The sequence below is a fragment of the Choloepus didactylus genome, chromosome X, assembly GCF_015220235.1.
Source record: "Choloepus didactylus isolate mChoDid1 chromosome X, mChoDid1.pri, whole genome shotgun sequence".
NCBI classification, from domain to species: domain Eukaryota; kingdom Metazoa; phylum Chordata; class Mammalia; order Pilosa; family Megalonychidae; genus Choloepus; species Choloepus didactylus.
The window spans coordinates 47,346,714-47,352,077 of NC_051334.1; the positions used below are offsets into that span (position 1 = coordinate 47,346,714).

Below are 5,364 nucleotides of genomic sequence, written 5' to 3' on the forward strand. Positions count from 1 at the left end.
GGCTGGGGAACCAGATCCTCTGTTGGCTCCCGATGTCAGGTCAGGAGACTGATAGCTTCCAGTCCCATCACTTAAGGAAGCAACTCTTAACAACTTTGAAGATGTTGAACAGCATTTGTGTTTCATTTCTCACTAAAGTTAAGTTTACTTATGGTCCAAAATTCTATCCTAGGGAGGACCACTATTGGTCTGGTAAGTTAACATCTTTGTGGTCCAAAGAAACAAATGGATTTTAGGCAATGTAGCCAAAGACTTTAGCAAAGTTAGGTTAAACCACAGAAAGCTAGAGAGACCAGAAATAAATCCAAATATGCTGGAGAGAATGAGAACCATTTCTAGCAGGATTTCTGATTGGTGAAACAGAGGCAAGCATCTCAAGGGGATGGGCGGGAAATGGAAGGAAGGGTGGAACTGCAAGACAAGTTGTCTAGATTCTTAGAGGAATGGAGGAAGACATGGTCCAGGTTCTGGAAAGTCTCTTCCCATCAGTTACCATCATTGCCCCACAATCATAAAAACAGGGACTTGCCCATACCATTTATGCAGTCCTCATGGACCTCAGGCTCTGTCAGCCAAGAGGTGTACCTCCATGGCAAGAAAGGCAAACCCAGGGTGAAATGGCATCCAGGTTTTGGGAACACTCTGCAAATTTTCTTCTGTTAGCCTATTCCTCTACAAGCTGGCCAACCCTGAACCCAGACACCCAGGGCTGTGTCCCTGTAAGGTACTGAAGAAGCCAGTGCAAGCCCTCAGGATCAGAAGACATGCACTGCTTGGATCACATCCCGTCGGCAGATGGGTCACATTCATGCGCTTGCCACATTTGGTGCAAGATACCATGTGACCACACTCCAGCAGAACACAGTCAATGGGTGAGTCCATACAGATCTGTGCCAGTTTGAATGTATTATGTCCCCCAAAACGCCATTATCTTTGTGTGGGCAGACATATCAGTTTTGATTTGATTGTGATTCTTTGAGTGTTTCCATGGAGATGCGCCCCACCCAACTGTGGGTGATGACTCCAATTGGATAATTTCCATGGAGGTGTTGCCCCACCCATTCAGGGTGGGTCTGAATTAAATTACTGGAGCACTATATAAGATCAGACAGAAGGAGCAAGCTGCTACAGCCAAGAGGGACACTTTGAAGAATGCACAGGAGTTGCAGATGAGAGACAGTTTGAAGACGGCCGTTGAAAGCAGACTCTTGCTCTGGAGAAGCTAAGAGAGGACAAATACCCCAAGAGCAACTAAGAGTGACATTTTTGAGGAACTGCAGCCTAGAGAGGAACATCCTGGGAGAAAGCCATTTTGAAACCAGAACTCTGGAGCAGACGCCAGCCACGTGCCTTCCCAGCTAACAGAGGTTTTCCGGACACCATTGGCCATCCTCCAGTGAAGGCACCTGATTGTTGATGCATTACCTTGGACACTTTATGGCATTAAGACTGTAACTGTGAAACCAAATAAACCCCCTTTTATAAAAGCCAATCCATTTCTGGTATTTTGCTTAACAGCAGCATTAGCAAACTACAACAAGATATTACATAGGTTCTCCTCCATGCCAGGTGGCACCGCTCCCCCATTTTGATCTTCAGCACCACAAACCAGATGCTGGAGTCCTTTTTGATCTTTGTACAGCCAAGGCACCCTCTCCATCAGCTCCCACTTCTCACAGCAGCCCTTGTAACTGACAAAGTTGTGGGCCAGGATCTCTTTCAGCTGCCACACAATCAGCGCTTCAATGTCTTCCAGATTGGTCAGGTCAGGCAGAGAAGCCCTCTGGCCTGGCACAAAGCTATCCTCTGAGTCAATGGACTGGATCTCATCCTGAGTCAGGTACTCTGGCTGTGCTCTCCAGGTATACAGGTTCCTCTTGGTCTGGAGACACATAGCCATTGGCCTACTGATTTTTCTGAGTCCCAGCTGGGCCAACAAAGGTGGCTTGTGTAGGTGAAGAACGGAGGTTGGGTGAGGTAGGAGGTGCTGTGCTGGTGTGAGGCTGGGTCAGGAAGGCCTGCTGCTCCAGGAAGTCCAGGGACAAGGTGAGGGCATGAGCCCTGCCCTCCTGGGAGATTACAGGCTCTGGCCAAGCACCAGCTCCTTTTTCTCTTGGCACATTTTGGTAGAGATGTCATGGAGGCTGAGATAGTCCCTCAGGTCCTTCACCTTCATCTTCATGAGCTCCTCCCACTGAAAGGCTGTAGCTCGGAACCGTGGCACAGACGACAGAGGTGGGGCCCAGTCCCCACTTGGCTTGAACAGGTCATGCAGAAATTTTTCTTACAGTCCAAGCAGGCCTGCTTCCTGGCTGTGTTTACCAAGCAGGCCCCACAGGCCTTGCAGCTTGGTTCATAGCCTGTTGGGGAAGGGAAGGAGCTGTACCCAGGGTTGGAATAGGCTGGCTTGGCTCCCTGGGGCAGAGGGGCCTCTTCAGGCTGTCCATCCAGGCAGTTGTCCATCCAGTTGCAGCAGGTTGCCCACATGATATAGTTGGCCGCAGCTGCCCACCCTGCCTGTGGCCACCTCAGGCAGGCGGGCTCCGGGCTCTGCCGCGGCGGCGTCTCGGGGGCTGAGGGGCACTGTGGAGAGGACGCCTTGATAGATATTTTTTCCTATTATACACTGTGCCACATGAATAACTTTTATGTATTTTTTTGTTCAATAGTACAAGTATTTATGGAGGGTATACCTGGGGACAGAATCGCCAAAGATTGAAAACCACTGGTTGACCTCATTTACAAAAATGGCTGCTTTAAATTCCATTGGGTGGAAATACCATTATTTTCTTACATTGTTCCCAGTTCGGGACATTTAGGATAGTTCTAGTCTTTTGCTACCATAAACGACATATATATATTCCAGGTTGTATGCATGTGAGAATAGCTGAGAATGATTTTCTAGAAGTGAGATTTCTAGGTCAAAGTCTATGTGCATCTGGAATTTTGATTACGAAGTTGTCAAATTGCCTCCAATTTTCACTCCTAGCCACAGTATAATGCCTTTTCCCATAAATAGGCAATCGCATTGTTTATCCAACTTTTTAATTTTTGCCAATGTGAGGTCTCCCGCAACCAATCTCTGTCCTCCTTTTAACTGCTTGCCTTCCCTATCAACTTTCTAGAAGGTATATACTAAAAAAACAAATGAGCATGGGTTGTTAATAACAAAAATAGGAACATACTACACATATTCAGAAATTTGCTTATTTCATTTAACAAAAATATCATGAACATCCTTTCATGCTTGTCAGTTTTTTTAATGGTGTAACAATTGAACCAGTTTCCTGTTGATGGAAATTTTGGGCTCTGTCCCCCTATTTTTTGCTAATACAAATAACACTGCCTTGAACATACTTATTTGCAATAATTTAGTAGGATAGAGTCCTGGAAATGCAACTGCTGGTTAAAATATGAGAAAAAATGGATATGTACTGCCCAGTTACTTGTCAACCAATCTTATATGAGAGAGATCATTTTCCAATACCCTCACAAGCACGTGCTCTTGTCTCTTTTTTGAGTGTTTGCTAGTCTCATAGATAAAAGGGTATCTTCTTGTTAGCATGTATTTGAATTTTAGTGAGGTTTAGAATCTTTATGTGTATTTATTAACCACTTATATTTCATTTGCTATGAATGTGTCCACTCTGTTGAGTTGTCTATTCCTACTATCTTATTGAAGGTCTAGGAGAAAAATCCTAGCAAGGGCATTGCTTTGCTAAAGGGTATTAGCAATATAAACTTTGTTGTCTATTATACAATTGCTCCCCCAAAAAGGCTGGTAACAGTTTATAATTTCTTTGGTGTTTTTCTATACACTTGACTGCAGTAGGTATTATCAACCTTTATTAATGTTTAAGAATCTGTAGGGAGATAAATGGTATGCTGTTACAAATTTATTTCACATTCTTCCAATTATGTATTAGGTTGTGGTCTTTTCCTCAATAATTTGTTAGAATTTTAATGTATGAAGGAAATTATATGTTATGAAAATTACATATTTTTTCCATACTTTGCTATTAATGTTTGAGAATTTTTCTATGGTTTTCTTTTTGCCATTTAGAAATTTCTAATGTTTAGGTAGTCAAATTTATCAGTCTTTAGCTCTATGTCTTCTGAATTTGTGGATGCCTTAGAAATCTTGAAGGGCTTTCACTACCTCAAGATTATAAAAAAATTTTAATTACCGATTTTATGATTTTCTTATACACATATAAGTCTCTAATACAGCTGTAATTTATTTGGACTCAGAGTGAGTTAGGAAATTCAGTTTTTGGGGGGTTTTGTTATCTCACTAGCCTAGCGAGATATTCCTAATGACATCTTTTCTGCAGTGATTTGAGATGATACTTTTATTATGAACTAAATTCTCACATGTACTTTGGTCTATTTCTCATACTGGATGTGTAGGATCTCTTAGTGGTTTTTACCTTTCAGAATGATCATCATTATCATTATTGATATATAACACTGAGTATAGAATTAACAAAGCCCTTTCTTCTTTCCTATAGAAAAATGTCCTTGGGTTTCTCGCCTTTAGCCTTGGGTCCCAGGAAACCAGATATGAATTAGTGCACTTATAGAAGTGAGTTTTTGTTTGGTGGTGAGGGCCAAACACAGATCTTTCCACTTTTCCCTCAATCTGCTGACCAGGCTAGACACAGACCCACAACTTCCATTCTCTGTCTCATGATTAATTCACTAAGATTAGAATTGTTTGTTCTAGCTCTATATCCCTTGTAAAGCCTTCTCTGTCACTCCCAAGCAGAATTGACTACTTTCATTTCCAAGGAAGTATGATACCTATACCCAGTCATACAACTGTCATTGACCTTGTAAGGCAAGCCTTTGTCCTGCCCCCCTCCCCTTCCTTTCTTTCATATATATATTTGCAAGTGTTGTTTTACTCCCTCTACTAGACTGAACTTCCCTGAGTTCTGGGGGTATATTTTATTAATCTTTACATCCTTTAACAGCTTGGTCTCTCTTCAATAAATATGTGTTAAATGAATGAATATCCAGGGTAAGATATTTCTAACACCCTATCTCTTTCCTCTATAAAGTTTTCAATAAGTTTAATAACTTAAACATGCTATATAAAATACTGCGTCAACTTCTGAAAGTTGAACAGGATAATATCAAGAATACACAAAAAGGCAACATAGTGTACTGTTTAAAATTCTGGGCTCTGACATGTGGCCATGGGGGTTTTAATCTCTAATGGCTAGCTGCATAACCCTGGGTAAGCTACTTTACACTCTAAGGGCCTTGCTTTCCTCATCTGCCATGTATCTCCTAGGGTGGTTATGAGAATCAAAATCTTTAATCCGTGGAAATGCGTATGGGGCACATAGTAACTGCTCC

General features: G+C 42.2%; 1 pseudogene; it reads right to left on the reverse strand.

Annotated features, from left to right (window-relative positions):
- Positions 1 to 755: 755 nt before the first annotated feature.
- On the reverse strand, positions 756 to 2,487 carry LOC119523644 (annotated as a pseudogene).
- Positions 2,488 to 5,364: the final 2,877 nt, after the last annotated feature.